Source organism: Oryctolagus cuniculus, chromosome 16, assembly GCF_964237555.1.
Source record: "Oryctolagus cuniculus chromosome 16, mOryCun1.1, whole genome shotgun sequence".
NCBI classification, from domain to species: Eukaryota; Metazoa; Chordata; class Mammalia; order Lagomorpha; family Leporidae; genus Oryctolagus; species Oryctolagus cuniculus.
The window spans coordinates 43,913,149-43,930,435 of record NC_091447.1 but is presented as its reverse complement, the minus strand read 5'-3'; the positions used below and the strand labels follow the sequence as shown (position 1 = coordinate 43,930,435).

General features: G+C 42.8%; 1 protein-coding gene and 1 pseudogene across 1 annotated transcript in view; both read right to left on the bottom strand.

Annotated features, from left to right (window-relative positions):
* The window catches only part of MTERF1 (mitochondrial transcription termination factor 1), a 232,828-nt gene that overhangs the window by 120,366 nt on the left and 95,175 nt on the right, over positions 1 to 17,287 (bottom strand). The window lies entirely within an intron of this gene.
* On the bottom strand, positions 8,259 to 14,122 carry LOC127492629 (centromere protein H pseudogene; annotated as a pseudogene).

The following is a 17,287-nucleotide window of genomic DNA, read 5'->3' as shown; positions in this document are numbered from 1 at the left end:
AACCAACGGCAAAGGAAGACCTTTCTCTCTCTGTCTCTCTCTCTCACTGTCCACTCTGCCTATAAAAAAAAAAAAAAAAAAAAAAAAAAAAGAAAATGCTACCCTATTGTCAACACAAGTATATGGATGACTTGGTTTGGTCTCTGTTCCCAAGTTTATAATTTATTTACAAAGAAAGTAACAAAGAATTGTTCAGTTAAAACAATGGTAGCAAAGGAATAATCACTGAGTTCAGCTGGAAGGACCCTCACTGCCCTAGAATGGCGATGGCAGCCTTCATGGTGAGATTTGCACTGAGTCCTAAAAGACAGGATGTAACATCCCACATGGGCGCTAGTTCTAGTCCCGGCTGCTCCACTTCCAATCCAGCTCTCTGCTATGGCCTGGGAAAGCAGCAGAAGATGGCTCAAGTCCTTGGGCCCCTGCACTCGTGTGAGAGACCCAGAGGAAGCTCCTGGCTCCTGGCTTCGGATCAGCGCAGCTCTGGCCATTGCGGCCAACTGGGGAGTAAACCAACGGATGGAAGACCTCTCTTTGCTTCTGCCTCTCCTTCTCTCTTTGTGTAACTCTGACTTTCAAATAAAAAAAAAAAAAGACCCATATGACTAGTTTGGTTTTTTGTTGTTGTTTTTTAAGGAAAGAAAACTAGACATTGTTACCTTTGTTATTGTTCTGGTAGGGCAGCCAAATCTGAAAAGTATATAATAAATACATACATGTATTTTGGCCTACAGAAGCTGCAGTGTCACATGATTCAACAACACACATTATACATGTGTGAGCACATACACAAACATATAAATACACACACCCAGTCAATGTAAAATTTCTCGCCTTTATTGGAGCAAAATTCCCTAATTGTGCTCATTTTTAGTTGTACTAATATCTAACAGGCAAGCAACAAATTTTCAGTGAAGTCATTTCTATCAATACTATTAGTATATATTAGCTATAACAGTTGTTCTGGTTATATATGTAATAACACTGACCTGCCAGAAAAAATATTTGATGATCCAGGTTGTGAATAATGAAACAAAAACTGGATTCATTTTCATAGGGGCAGTTGTATTAGCCCTTTACCCGTAGGAATCTATACCCAAATAGACTAGAAACTGGAAGTCTGGAATCACCCTTACTGAATATTCATCTATGTCACAAAAACAGCAGTGAACAGATATAAGAGATTCGGCAAATGAACCCAAACTAAGAGACCATTGTTGTATTTCTGGAGCTGGGAAGACTGGGAAGCACAAGGAAGTCTGATAATAGAACAAAGGACAGCCCAGCAAATTCCCCCTGCTCTTCCCTGTAACAGAAAGGCTGACTCACACCAACCCAGGCAAACCAAGGAACGGGACCTCCAAGGTTTCTACGTGGCTCAGCTGTTTGGGCAGTTTATTCCAGAAATCGTGTTAGAGGCCATGGTCCTCCTTGAGCTCTAACTCTATAGATTTAAATCAGAGTTTCTCAAACTGGGCGTTGCGGATCCTTTTGGGCAAGGGTTATCAGGAGTTGATTGATTTGGGGAGTTTGTATCACGGAGTAACGAAAGTGAGCCCATCTTGGTTCATGCGGGTGACCTCACAGGCCCAGGTGCTTTTGGAGGAGTCCCGCTGTACCTGACTCCAGCTAATTAGCAAGGAACAGAGGCAGACTTCAGAGGTAAGGTAGGCTCTTGGACCAAGTGGGCCAGATGATTTCAGGCTGCACTAGAGAAACAAAGGTGTTGCATTGTTTCAGGCAGTAAAGAGCGGTGGGGAAGCTGTGTCAGCTCATGGCAGCGAGTAGGAAATGCAAACCAAACCCGAGAGAACCTGAGCCACAGCCACTGACATGATGCAGCATGTTGAATTTCTTCCACTGTCTTAAAGTGTGTTGGCCGTGCCAAGGAGATGGCTGCAGGAACTCTGCACGTTTGTTTTGATCAGAGGTGAAAACATAAGTTCGTGCCTAGTTTTGTATTGTAAGGAGCGTTTGAATTTAGGGAACTTAAATCAATTGGGTAGCACAAAAAAATTTTAGGAGGTCCATTAAATATGAGCAGTTTTACTCATAAGGAAAATATCATAATTTGATACTCTTTGCCACACAACAAAACATTGCAAACCCCTCCACATATCTACTTCCCATCACCTACCCTGTTTTTATTTCTCCACAGCACTTGTAGTATCAAACATACGTTATTTGTTACATTTATTGTCAACCTTTTACCCCCAAATACACATCTTCCCAAAACATACTTAATAAAAAGAGGAATTTTGATCAACTCATTTATTTGTAGCAGAAGGAAAATTGAAAAAAAAAATCCTAAATGTCCTCAGTACAGAAATTAATAAATAAATTCCCTTGCATTTATACAAGGGAACTAGCTTGGCAATTAACATGAGTTAAATTTATTAAAATGAATAAAAATAAAAAAAAAACTGCTGGGAGAAAAAAAGACAGCAAATTACAAAAGCTACATGCAGTAACATCCAAATGTCCACACAGTAAAGTTCACATCAGAGCAAGGATAACCTGAGGGAGGGCACGGAGGGATTAGGAGCATAAAGGAAAGCTTTGATTATAGCTGTTATTGTCACCACTTTAAAAATCTTTGTCCCTGAAGAAAATGCGGTGAAAACAATTATTTGTTGAATCTAGGTAGTGTGTACATGTGTGCATGTTATGTATTTCTCTATTTTTCCAATATTTAAAAAGCATTTTGATACAAGTAACAATACTCTAAATTTCTTTTCCTGCACTAATAAGTACCACCAGCCTCTTCTGTGATTGATGATGGGGGGGGAGGGAGGAAATGGAGGAAGAGGAGGAGTATTGTTCCTTTCTCTGTTTTTTCCTTTTACTTCTGTAAGTTCCATTAACATCTACTATTCTATTCCTGTTTATATCACAGTTCTTTCCAAAAATTATTTGATATGGCTTATAATAAAAGAAAGATATGAATAAAAATCTAGCAAGGTCGAAAGAAAGGTAAAATGTAAATAAGCTAGCTATTCAACCTTAATGCCAAAATTGAGCTAAATTTTGTTCTAAGCTCCTTGAAGCTGAGATTACAAGCAAGCACAAGCAAGTGATTACATAGCCCTCATTGTCAAAAAGGGTGCCTTTGGAAGAGACGAAGCTTTTCCTGGGATTCAATTCTCAATTCTCAAAGTCACATGTGACTTTATACTGGGGACACTAACATAGACAATCTCCTTAAGAGCATTTTAATAAAATCAGAAGCTGGTTTCATTCTTTAGGAGCTAAGGTAGCATATGCCTTTAGTCATCAAACTAATGCAAAGATAAAACCCCCATATGGGTGGGCAGGGAGCATGTCTCTTAGATAACTGTTCCTCAGTGTAATTTCTTTTAGACAAGTCATTGACAGATGGAAAGCAAACGTCCATCATTAAAGACGGTGGCCACCGTCCTGGACCTGTAACTAAGTTCCTAAGCAAGGTTAAGCAGCGATGCTAAGCACCCTTACCTCCTTTAGAAATAACTTTACAAATAAAATTACAAAATAAAGGCCTGATTTGTCATAGATTCCAACTGGCAGGATTCTGTGTTTCTTTTCTATTTGTCTATTGTTTAAGTTTAAAACAAAATGCTATTCTGAATCCAAAGTCCAGATTCGGTAGGCCAAAGGTTATGGCAAAAGTTATGCACGCCAGTGAATGCTGTGATTTGCTGGCAGCATTTTTTTGTACATCTTTTCAATTCCAGTAGTCCAGAGATAAACTGCAGGGATTTCGGCTTGGGTTTGTCTCAATAAAAGACTGGAAGTAAAGGCCCACTTACCTATCTATTACTTCCTTTTTTTTTAACTTTTATTTAATGAATATAAATTTCCAAACTACAGCTTATGGATTACAATGGCTTCCCCCCCATAATGTCCCTCCCACCCGCAACCCTCCCCTCTCCCACTCCCTCTCCCCTTCCATTCACATCAAGATTCATTTTCGATTCTCTTTATATACAGATCAGTTTAGCATACATTAATTAAAGATTTCAACAGTTTGCTCCCACACAGAAACATAAAGTGAAAAATACTATTTGAGTGCTAGTTATAGCATTAAATCTCAATGTACAGCACACTAAGGACAGAGATCCTACATGAGGAGTAAGTGCACAGTGACTCCTGTTGTTGACTTAACAAATTGACACTCTTGTTTATGGCCTAAGTAATCACCCTAGGCTCTTGTCATGAGCTTCCAAGGCTATGGAAGCCCCCTGAGTTCACCGACTCTGATCATATTTAGAAAAGGCCATGGTCAAAGTGGAAGTTCTCTCCTCCCTTCAGAGAAAGGTACCTCCTTCTTTGATGACCCATTCTTTTCACTGGGATCTCACTCGCGGAGATCTTTCATTTAGGTTTTCTTTTTTTTTTTTTTAACAGAGTGTCTTGGCTTTCCATGCCTGAAATATTCTCATGGGCTTTTCAGCCAGATCCACATGCCTTAAGGGCTGATTCTGAGGCCAGAGTGCTGTTTAGGACATCTGCCATTCTATGGGTCTGCTGTGTATCTCACTTCCCATGTTGGATCGTTCTCTCCCTTTTTTATTCTATCAGCTAGTATTTGCAGACACTATTCTTGTTTATGTGATCCCTTTGGTTCTTAGTCCTATCATTATGATCAACTGTGAACAGAAATTGATCACTTTGACTAGTGAGATGGCATTGGTACATGCCACCTTGATGGGCTTGAATCGGAATCCCCTGGTATGTTTCTAACTCTACCATTTGGGGCAAGTCAGCTTGAGCATGTCCCAAATTGCACATCTCTTCCCTCTCTTATTCCCACTCTTATATTTAACAGCGATCACTTTTTGAAGAGTTAAAATTGTATATGTGTGGGTGTAAAAAGTTAAGCTTAAGCTTACAGGTTTAAACCTTCCTGGTGCAGCTGTAAAAATAAGACAGAATGAAGTAGCACCTTGACAGTAGGGACTCCATTTTGGAGCACTTGAGACTGCATTCTGGGAAAGCAACACCCCCCCCCCCACCGTGAGACTCTGGTCCGAAACTATGATCTCAAATAGTCGGACAATAGCAGTGCACTACATCACCCTTGGCAACACACAGAAACCCCTAGCATGATTGCTCAAGCTTAAAAGTAAAAAGGTTGCACCTGGGTTACCTGGGCTAATAATGAAGATGTAATTTGTCTATGTCTTAAGATCATAATTGCTGATTGTAAGACTTTAGCAACCCCTTAACAACCGTGTATTCTCTTCCCCTTCCCAGTTTTGCGGTTTTTGCCTTTATAAACCCTAACCTTTGGTTATTCGGGGCTGCTCTGCTCATGATGATCAGACAGCCCCAGCATGCTGGATAATCAATAAAGCTTCCCCTTGCTGTTTGCATAAGAGATGTCTCTTGGTGACGTTTTTCGGGCCGTCGACTCTAACATTTTCAGTTAAGTTTCAGCACTTAAGAATAATTGTGTATTGATTACAGTATTCAACCAAAAGTATTAAGTAGAACAAACAAAAAAAATACTAAGAGGGATAACATATTAAGTTGTTCATCAACAGTCAGGGCGAGGGCTGATCAAGTCACCGTTTCTCATAGTGTTCATTTCACTTTAACAGGATTCCTTTTTGGTGCTCAGTTAGTTGTCACCTATCAGGGAGAACATGTGGTATTTGTCCCTTTGGGATTGGCTTATTTCACTCAGCATTTTCCATCTACTATTTCTACCACCACCTGAAAACTAAGGAAGAAACAACTTGTATGCAACAACAGTGAACTTATGGTAAATCAAGTGAAGATATAAAGAGCTTGTGATGACAATAATCACTATTATATCAGCCTGTTACACATGGTCTTATCTAATTCTCATAAGAACCCTGTAAGATGGTTAGCAGGAACAAAATTTAATAGTTATGAAACCGAAGCTTAGGGCAACTTGAGGACTTGACTGAAATCACAGAGCTTATCAATAGCATAGCTCTGGCTTGAACTCATGAGTCCTGGCCGCAAAACCCAGCCACTCTGCTCTGGTTCCAGGGTAGCCACGTACTCTTTGGTAAGAGAACTGAGGTACAGGACTGCTTTATGATCTTACATTATGCATTATTACGCATTATGATCTTGATTCCACCTGTCTCATGGTTGTGAGGATCATCCACGGCATCTCTATAGACCTTCCCTACACCATAATAGAATAACAAAGCCTCCCTCAGAACCACATCATCTCTTAAATGTGGAAACCAACTACAAAGGGGGGAAGAGGTGTCTGCTGGAAAGATACTATTTTCCTTTTTTAATTTTTAGTAAGTTTTTAACAGATTAAATAGAGTTCATAGGTACAATTCTAAGAATATAATGATATCCCCATCTTCCTCCCTCCCTTTCCTTCTCCCCATCCCACTCTCCCTTCTTCTCCCTTTTTTTCTTTTTTAGTTTTTGAGACAAAATATTTTAAATTTACATTACAGTAAAAAGGCTTAATGCTTCACCAAATAAGTTTAACAAGTAAAAAGCAAAAAGACTGCAGTTTAATAGAAATATAGACAATAGCTATAAACAATAATTGAATGGAAAAATGACCATTTCACCCATATACAGTGAATTTAATATAATCACAGATTTTTTTTTTCCTTTTTTTGACAGGCAGAGTGGACAGTGAGAGAGAGAGACAGAGAGAAAGGTCTTCCTTTGCCGTTGGTTCACCCTCCAATGGCCGCCGCGGCCGGCGCGCTGCGGCCGGAGCACCGCGCTGATCCGATGGCAGGAGCCAGGAGCCAGGTGCTTTGCCTGGTCTCCCATGGGGTGCAGGGCCCAAGCACCTGGGCCATCCTCCACTGCACTCCCTGGCCACAGCAGAGGGCTGGCCTGGAAGAGGGGCAACCGGGACAGAATCCGGCGCCCCGACCGGGACTAGAACCCGGTGTGCCGGCGCCGCTAGGCGGAGGATTAGCCTAGTGAGCCACGGCGCCAGCCCTATAATCACAGATTATTAAAACTATAGTAGTATAATATACTTAACCATCAGTTTGACAAAGGTATAAAACAAAATTTTATAAAACTACTTGTAGCAATACTAATACTCACAGGCATTTCTTTCTTTGTTTTTTTGTTTTTGAGTTTCCTTTTTTTTTTTCCTTCTAATTTTAGCCCCCACATATAAGGGAGAACATCAGTATTAGTCTTTCTGTGTCCGGCTTATTTTACTTAACATGATGTCCTCCAGTTACATCCATTTTTACGCAAATGGTAGACTTTCAATCTTTTTTATAGTTAATAATATTTCATTGTGTGTGTATATATATATATATATATACCACATTTTCTTTATCTGATGATGGACACATTGGTTGATTCCAAATTTTGGCTATTGTGAACAATAAACATGGTGGAGCAGGTATCTTGTTGATAACATGTTCACGTCTTTTGGGTATATACACAGTAGTGGGATTGCAGATCATATTGCAAGTCTATTTCTAGAGGGTTTTTTGTAAAGATTTATTTATTTATTTGAATGTCAGAGTTTGCAGAGAGATCTTTCATCACTGGTTCACTCCCCAGATGGCCACAAAGGTCAGGCCAAAGCCAGGAGCCAGGAGCTTCATCTGGGTCTCCCACATGGGTAGCAGGAGCCCAGACACATGGGCCATCTTCCACTGCTTTCCCAGGCCATGAGAAGGGAGCTGGATCAGAAGTTGAGCAGCAGACACAAACTGTTGCCCATATGGGATGCTGGCACTGCAGGAGATGGCTTTACCTGCTATGTCACAATACCTACCCCTACTTCTAGTTTTTTTAAGAAATCTCCATACTGTTTTCCACAGCAGCTGCACTAATTCATATTCCGTCAGCAGTGCATAAGAGTTCCCCTTTCTCTATATTTTGGATTTTAGCCATTCTGACAGAGGTGAGGTGATATCTCATTGTGGGTTTTTTTTTTTTTTTTTTTTTTTTTTTTTTTTTTTTTTTGACAGGCAGAGTGGACAGTGAGAGAGAGAGACAGAGAGAGAAAGGTCTTCCTTTGCCGCTGGTTCACCCTCCAATGGCCGCCGCTGCAGCCGGCGCACCGCGCTGATCCTGGCAGGAGCCAGGAGCCAGGTGCTTTTCCTGGTCTCCCATGGGGTGCAGGGCCCAAGCACCTGGGCCATCCTCCACTGCACTCCCTGGCCATAGCAGAGAGCTGGCCTGGAAGAGGGGCAACCGGGACAGAATCCGGCGCCCCAACCGGGACTAGAACCCGGTGTGCCGGCGCCGCAAGGTGGAGGATTAGCCTATTGAGCCACGGCGCCGGCTATCTCATTGTGGTTTTGACTTGCATTTCCCTAATGGCGTGATGTTGAGCATTTTCTCATGTAATTGTTGACTATTTGTATTTCTTCTTTTTGAGAAGTTTCTGTTAAGGTCCTTTGCCCATGTCTTCACTGGATTGGTTTTTGTTGTTGAGTGTTTTACGTTGCTTATATATTCTGGATGCTAATCCTTTGTCAAACAGGTAGCTCACAAATATTTTTTCCCACTCTGTTGAATGCCTCTGCATTTCCTTTGCTGTGCAGAAGCTTCTGAGTTTGCTATAATCCCATTTTTCTAGTTTTGCTTTGTTGCTGGTGTTTTAGGGGTCTTGTTGAAGAAATCATCCCCTACACAAACGTCTTAATGTTTCCCTACATTTTCTTCAAGCAACTCACAGTCTCAGACCTTAAATTTAGGCCTTTGATACATCTTTTTTTTTTTATTAAGAGTGACATTTGGGGCCGGCGCTGTAGCGCAGCGGGTTAACGCCCTGGCCTGAGGCGCCCACATCCCATATGGACGCTGGTTCTAGTCCCGGCTTCTCCTCTTCCTATCCAGCTCTCTGCTATGGCCTGGGAAATCTCTCTGTAACTCTTTCAAATAAATAAAATAAATCTTTTTTTAAAAAAAGTAACATTTAGGCCGGCGCCGCGGCTCACTAGGCTAATCCTCCGCCTTGCGGCGCCGGCACACCGGGTTCTAGTCCCAGTCAGGGCACCAGATTCTGTCCCAGTTGCCCCTCTTCCAGGACAGCTCTCTGCTGTGGCCAGGGAGTGCAGTGGAGAATGGCCCAAGTGCTTGGGCCCTGCACCCACATGGGAGACCAGGATAAGTACCTGGCTCCTGGCTTCGGATCAGCGCGGTGTGCCAGCCACAGCGGCCATTGGGGGGTGAAGCAACTGCAAAGGAAGACCTTTCTCTCTGTCTCTCTCTCTCACTGTCCACTCTGCCTGTAAAAAAAAAAAAAAAAAAAAAAAAAAAAAAGTAACATTTATTCCTTTTATTTCTTAACTTATAAAAGTAATACATACTAAATACAGAAAGAGAAAAAGAGTAACTTGCAATCCTACTACAAATAATTACTAGAAACTGCTAACAGGGGCTGCTGCTGTGGCACAGTGAGTTAAAGCCCTGGCCTGCAGTGCCAGCATTCCATATGGGCACCAGTTCTAGTCCCAGCTGCTCCGCTCCGGCTGTCGCGGCCATCTGGGGAGTGGACCAACTGCTGGAAGACTCTCTGTCTCTGTCTCTCTCTGTAACTCTGTCTTTCAAATAAATAAAATAAATCTTTAAAAAAAAAAAGAAAGAAACTGCTAACAGATTGGATATACTTTTCTAATACTTTGGTGTGACAAATGCACAAATGTATTCATAATAAGAAGTAAGACTGGCCAGGAATGTTATAGAAAATGTTCATGTTCAATGCAAAGTTGGACCAAACATCTTCCTTTCAAGGATAAGATTTCAGGGTTCTTTTATAGTACATCAGTCACTTTAATTGTAATATTTAAAATAAGATTTCATATTATTGACTCAAGCTAAAAAAAATTGCAATATTAGAATAGTTCCAAGAACTCAGTTCTCTTGAAATCTAGTATTTAAATGACACATCAAAGGCAAAAGCAAAAATGCCACAGGAGAATTCTCATTAGATCCTGGTGAGATTCTTCTCTAGTTGCAGAACAATTTCTGTCAAAGCAGAATCCTCTGCCCAGTTAGCTCTGCTCCCCGAATGAGGTTCTGGAACACAAGCTGAATGACTGCAGTGTGTTTATCTCCATCTGTAGGTTTGTCGTATGGTCTGTATCTTGTCGGAATTCTCAATACTGTCCAAATCTTCTTTCTGTCTGTTCTTTACAGTCTGCATTTCTAAAAGCTTACTTTCTGAAGCTTTTTTGAAATCCAATCTCTTCTCTTTGATATCAAGCCATTTTCCCCTCTAAATTTTGAGATTCCTCCTGTGATCTTATTATTTATTTAGCTTTAATACTTGTGTCATGTTATCCATGAGTTCACTATTCTTGGCATCAATTCTCTCCAGGTTATTTTGAAGTGCAGTTGAACGCTGTATCCTGTTTAATGCAATACTTTTCATTTCATAAGCAATTTCTACCTCTTCGATTTCATCCTCCAGGTCTTCAGTTTTATCCTCGATTTGGTTTTCTTGCATGATTTTTCTGGAGTTTGCCCTTCACTTGCATCAACCATCGATTCACATTCCATGGGCTGTTGTTTTATCTGTGCTCACAGCCTGAGCAGCAGGGGTTCGCAGTCCTCGCTGTGTGCCGCACAGCCACCGGCGACCTGCAGCGGCCCACCTGTGCTGCCTTCCCCTCCCGAGTTGGCAGGTTCGCTGGCCGCCCGCTTCTCTGGCTGCGACTCCATTGCCAGAGGCAGCCTAGGCACAGCCTTGATCCATCTTGAGTTGATTTTTTTTATATGGCGAGACGAATGGATCTAATTTCGATCTTCCACATACATATATCCAGTTTTGCCAGCACCATTTATTGAAGAGATTATCCTTACTCCACTGTATAGTCTGAGCGCATTTGTCAAAAAAATCAGTTGGCTATATGTATTTGGATTAATTTCTGGGTTCTCTGTTCTGCTCCATTGATTGATCTATGTGTTGGTTTTTATGCCAGTGCCAAGCTGTTTTAATTAATATAGCTTTGTGGTATGCTTTGAAGTCAGGTATGATGATGCCTCCAGCTTGACTTTTCTTGTTCAGGATAGCCTTGGCTATTGTGGGTCTTTTGTGATTTCATATAAATTTTAGGGTTGTTTTTTCTAATTCTGTAAAGAATGCCATAGGTATTTTGATAAGGATTGCATTGAATCTGTAGATTACTTTAGGCAGTAAAGACAATTTAATGATACTGGCTCTTTCAAATCATAAGAAGGAATATCTTCCCATTTTTTGTGTGTCCTTGATGACTTCTTTCATCAGTGCTTGATAATTCTCATTAAAGATATCTTTCACTTTTTTAGTTAAATTTATTCCTAAATATTTTATTTTTGTGGCTATTGTGTATGAAATTTCAGAAAGATTTTTTTCTAAGATTCTTTGATGAATTGGAATTGCAATGAATAAAATTAGAAACATGAGCAGACATCTATCTAAAAGTTGATGAGTGATCACATCCTGAATGACATGTGAAAAAGACGGTCTTCCAGAAATGAAGTGCACAGCTTTTAATTGGTTTTCAAGCAGATTCACAATGATTGTTTTCAAACAAAATTTATGCTTTCTTCCCCTTTAAGTTTGTTTCTCCTACATTTGAAGTTGGTGTTATGAGGTAAACTTGATAGCTTCAAGTATGGGATTTAGCTTCATACTTACTTAGTAATTAAGGGTAATATTAAAAAAAACAGGGCTTTTTATATATGAGCTGATTATATTTTCCATCTTCTGTTCTCATTGGAAGGAATCAGAGGCATGAACACCCTGGCTAAAGCAACGTGCAGAGGCTGGGGACACACTGCATGATGGAAGCAAGACATTCTTGTGCACAAGTGTCAAAATCATTTACCCCCAAATGCCAGATGAACACATCTAGGGAACTGGGGGACCTACACCCTGCAGCCCAGAAATATAATAAGTAGCTTACCGAATTTTAAACCAGTATCGACTTCCATCCAAATTCATTAAGCATACTATTTTCTGTCAAGAAAAAAGTCACTTTCTTTCCCTTCACTCATTTAAACTAACAGGTACCATACCTGATGCAGACCAGATTTCAAAAGCATCTAAATCTGTAAAGTAATTCATCATCAATATGACTGGTGTAATGTTGCTCTAAAAGGGGCATCCTGGTATTCGTAAAATGCATGTTCCCACAAAGTTTAAAGTAACTACTGAACTGCAGTAAGTTGTATGGAGTCTTCAATGTACAGAGCAAAGGAGATTGAACTACTGAAATAAGAGTCGTGTACAACACTGTACACTTAGTGGAGGCTTGACGAGAAGTGTCGGCGCTTGATGAGGTTGACCACCGCTGGAGTGGTATAAAAAACTCAGACAAACAGAAGGAAGGAATCTCTCTGCTGGAAGGACACACCTCCCTGTCCACATCTCACAGCCTGAGCCTGCTAACAGGAGGACTCATAAAAGAAACTCCATCTTTCCCAGCAATGATTTATATTTTCCAGAACAAGACAACCAATACTAAGATCAATGGAACGCTTTTGCCTGAACAACCATAAGACATGTAATTTAGTGCTAAGAATGCTGTTTAATGACAACCAGAAGTCTGTTATTTTTCAAATTTAAAAGTTAAGAGATGGGGCAAGCGCTGTGGCGCAGCAGGTTAACACCCTGGCCTGAGGCGCCAACACCCCATGTAGGCACTGGTTCAAGACTCGGCTGCTCCACTTCCAATCCAGCTCTCTGCTATGACCTGGGAAAGCAGTAGAAGATGGCCCAAGTCCTTGGGCCCCTGCGCCCACATGGGAGACCCGAAAGATGCTCCTGGCTCCTGGCTTCAGATCAGCACAGCTCTGGCCATTGTGGCCAATTGGGGAGTGAACCAGCGGATGGAGGACCTCTCTCTCTCTCTTTCTGCTTCTCCTCTCTTTGTGTAACTCTGCCTTTCAAATAAATAAATAAATCTTTTAAAAAAAAAAAGTTAAGAGAGGGACCAGTGTTGTGGTACAGTGGGTTAAGCTGCCACAACAATGGCATCCCCCATGAGCACCAGTTCACATCCCAGCTACTTCCAATCCAGCTCCCTGCTAATGCACCTGGGAAAGCAATAGAAGATGGCCCAAGTACTTGGGTCCCTGCCACCCAACATGAGAGACACAGATGGAGTTCCAGCCTCCTGGCTTCAGCCTGTGCCAGCCCTGGCTGTTGTGGCCATTTGGGAAGTGAAACAGTGGATAGAAGACTTCTCTCTTGGTCTCTGTGCCTTCCCGCAACCCCCTATGCCTTTCAAATAAATAAATATCTTTCAAAAAAAGTTAAGGGACAGAGAATCACTTTGTCTTTTTATTTTTTATTTATTTGAGAGGTAGAGAAATAACAAGATTGATAGAGCTAGATAGATAATGAGAGGTAGATAATGAGACTAATAGATAGTGAGACTAATCGATAATGAGAGGTAGATAATGAGAACTTTCATCTACCGGTTCACTCCCCCAAATGCCCTAAAACAGCCAGAGCTTGCTGGGGCCAGAGCCAGGAGCCAGAAACACTAACAAGGTTCCCACATACATGACATGGATCTTATTACTTGAGCCATCACTACTGCCTCACAGAGTCTGCATTGGCAGAAAGCAAGAGCTAGGAGCCAAAGTTGAGACTTAAACCTAAGTACTTCAATATATGATGTGGGCATCCTAACCATGAGGTTAAATGCCACATAATTTTAATTAATATATTATTTTTATCTCGTATCTTCTAAAAAATGTTGGTATAGTATATGAAAAGTAAAATCACGGAGTTGGAGAGATAGATCAATTTCCACATGGCAAAGAATCGCAGTCAGTATTCAAAGATGATCACCTCTGTGAGTGAGATCTTGGTGGAAAGAAGGGGCCATCAAAGAAGGAGGTACCTTTCTCTGAAGGGAGGAGAGAACTTCCACTTTGCTTATGGCCCTGTCTAAATAAAATTGGAGTTTGTGAACTCAAGAGGCTTCCATAGCCTTGACAGCTCATGACAAGAGCCTTGGGTGATCACTTATGTCATAAATAAGAGTGTCAATTATTCAATCAACAACAGGAGTCACTGTGCACTTGCTCCCCATGTAGGACCTCTGTCCTTAATGTGTTGTACTATGAGAATTAATGGTAAAACTAGTATTCAAATGGTACTCTATACTTTGTGTGTCTGTGTGGGTGCAAACTGTTGAAATCTTTATTTAGTATATAAAGATAATCTTTATTTAGTATATAAAGATAATTACAAATGAATCTTAATGAAGAATGGGATGGGAGAGGGAGTAGGAGATGGGATGGTTTGTGGGTCAGGGGGGTGGTTATAGGGGAGAGGAACTGCTATAATCCAAAAATTGTGCTTTCGAAATTTATATTTATTAAATAAAAGTTTTCTATTAAAAAAAAAGATGATCACACAGCTCAAAAAAGAAAGGGTGGTATTGTGGAGAGCAACCCAGACTAGACTAAGTTACTGGAATTAAGACTTATTCTATGCATCTGCTCTCCCACAATATGGCGCTGAGAAGGGAGAAACAGCTTCTACGCAGCTGCCTCCAGTTCAACCAATAAACTGTAGGACCTGCTCCTGGTTGGAGGAGAGCAGCGTACTCGGCGTGTGGGTAGCAGAGTTGGGATTGGTGGAAGAGGACTATAAAGGAGGAGAGAGACAACATGCACGAGGAACATCTAAGGGGAACATCTGAGGGAACACCTGTGCAGCCCCCGAGAGAGCCGGCCGGCGGTGTGCCGCTCCCCCGCGGAAGTGGGGAATGTGGCAGGGGGAACCCGCCCTTCCACGGAGGTGGAAGGGTCGGTAGCCAACCCGGGAAGAACCAGCAGCAAACCCGGGGAGGGCCGAGCAGACGAAAGAACAGCGCAGGGTCCTGTGTCATTCCTCCATGAAGACGGGGAGCGACATAATGGTGCCGTGACTCGGATATGAAGCCTAGGCAGGGCTTAGTGTCGTTCCTCCATGAAGAGGGGGAGCGACATAATGGTGCCGTGACTCGGATAGGAAACTTAGGAGGGAAGAAGCAAGAAGAAGTGGGAAAATACCGGAGAGAGAGACTAGAAGAGCCTAGGGGAAAGCCGGACGGAAAAGGTGCCGGAAGAAGCTATTGAAAGCCTAGGCATAGACTCGGATACGGACTGTGGGAAAGAAGTTAGGATTTAAAGTGAAAGCAAGAAGAAACTTAGACTCAGATACGGACTGCAGGTTGAAAGTGAAAGTGAAACCTATAAGAAACTTAGACTTGGATATGGACTGTGGGGAGAGGCCAGGAGAAATGAGGGAGGAATATTGTTGGAAGAAAACTTAGGGAAACATACCGGGTAGAGAAAAATGTTAGGGAGGATGAAGCCGCGAGTGCAGGCTGAAGCGGAGACGTAAGCTATCTTGGGATTCTTCAAGTCAGCCCGGGGAGCAAAAGGCGAAGATCTGGAACCAGAGGCAGAGACGTGGGCCGCCAGGTTGGAATTCGCCAGGTTAGTCCAGGGAACTTGGACTGAATACCAGTGGCGGAAACGTAAGCTACGCTGTGTGATTCACGGAAGCCGCCGCGTGCAGAGAGAGCACGGGGCGTGAATAAATAGGGAACGCGGGGCTGGCGCGAAGGCCGTGGTGCGGGCGCGAAGGCCGTGGAGACCGCGGAGCGCGCAAAGCCGAGCCGCGCAGAGCCGGGAACCCGCCGCAGGGCGGGCGCCGGGAAGCCGTGCAGATGAGAGAAGCGCGGGCTGAAGCGGCGCAGAGCCGGGAAGCCGCCGCGGGGTGAGGCGCCGAGAAGCAGCCTCGGGGTGGGCGCCGGGAAGCCGCAGGGATAAGAGAAACAGAAGTTTAGAAGTAAAATGAGAGAAATAGGAATGCTGGCAGATAGAAGTAAAATAGGAGAAATAGGAATGCCCGGAGATAGAGAAATAGAGAAAAATAAGGCCTCCCCACACCACAGCAATGAGAGAGCTTGGATTCGGTCTGCCTGATTAGTAAGACGATAAGCACCTGTGGGCGGCTGCAGGTCACTGAAGACAGGCACATTATCAACACCAATAAGTCTCCCCACAAGACGGCAATGAGAGGGCTTGGATTCGGTTTGCCTGATTGGTAGGGCTTGTAAGCACCTGCATGCAGTTCTAGCAGGGCAGAGCATGCGCTGCAGGGCACCGAACTCAGGCACGCATCAGCACCTAAAAACCTCCTCACAACATGGTGAAGAGAGGACCCGGATTCAGTTTGCCTGATTGATAGGGCTTGTAAGCACCTGTGGGCAACTCTAGCAAGCAGAGCAGAGTGTGTGCCGCGGGGCACCGAAGACAGGCACGTATCAACGCCAAAAATAAAAAGAAAGGGGGATCTGTGGGGAGCAACCCGGACTAGACTAAGTTACTGGAATTAAGACTTATTCTATGCATCTGCTCTCCCACAATATGGCGCTGAGAAGGGAGAAACAGCTTCTACGCAGCTGCCTCCAGTTCAACCAATAAACTGTAGGACCTGCTCCTGATTGGAGGAGAGCAGTGTACTCGGCGTGTGGGTATTGGGATTGGTGGAAGAGGACTATAAAGGAGGAGAGAGACAACATGCATGAGGAACATCTAAGGGGAACATCTGAGGGAACACCTGTGCAGCCCCCAAGAGAGCCGGCCGGCGGTGTGCCGCTCCCCCGCGGAAGTGGGGAATGTGGCAGGGGGAACCCGCCCTTCCACGGAGGTGGAAGGGTCGGTAGCCAACCCGGGAAGAACCAGCAGCAAACCCGGGGAGGGCCGAGCAGACGAAAGAACAGCGCAGGGTCCTGTGTCGTTCCTCCACGAAGACGGGGAGCGACATGGTATCACACAGCTCAAAAAAGAATTTGTGGTATCACAAATTCATCCATGAGCAGGAATTCACCTAATTCTTTCTTTAAATTTTTTTTTGAAAGGTGGAGCTACAGAGAGAGGAGGAGAGATAGAAAGAGATATTCCACCTGCTGATTGACTCAACAGGCCACAACGGCCAGGTCTTGGCCAGGCTGAAGCCAGGAGCCTGAAACTCCACCCAGGTCAAGTTAGACATCAGTTGCTTCATAGCTCATGTAGTTACTATATTTTTTTAAAAAAAGAAAGGAATATGCACCTATTGCTCATCTGTATTCATAGTAATAATGATGGTGGTGGTGATGGTGGCAGCAGTAGCAGTTAACATATGTTGAGTGCATATTCTATATGACGAGCAAGCACCATTCTAAGAGTGTTTTCCTCTAATTCTTGCAAGTATCCAATGATGCAGGTTCAATTTTTATCTCCTTTCCATATGAGGAAACTGAACCAACCTTCCCAATAAATAAGTGCTTTCTATTTCAATGGTTTCTGCTCTTGGTGTTTTATTTTGTTTGCTTATTAA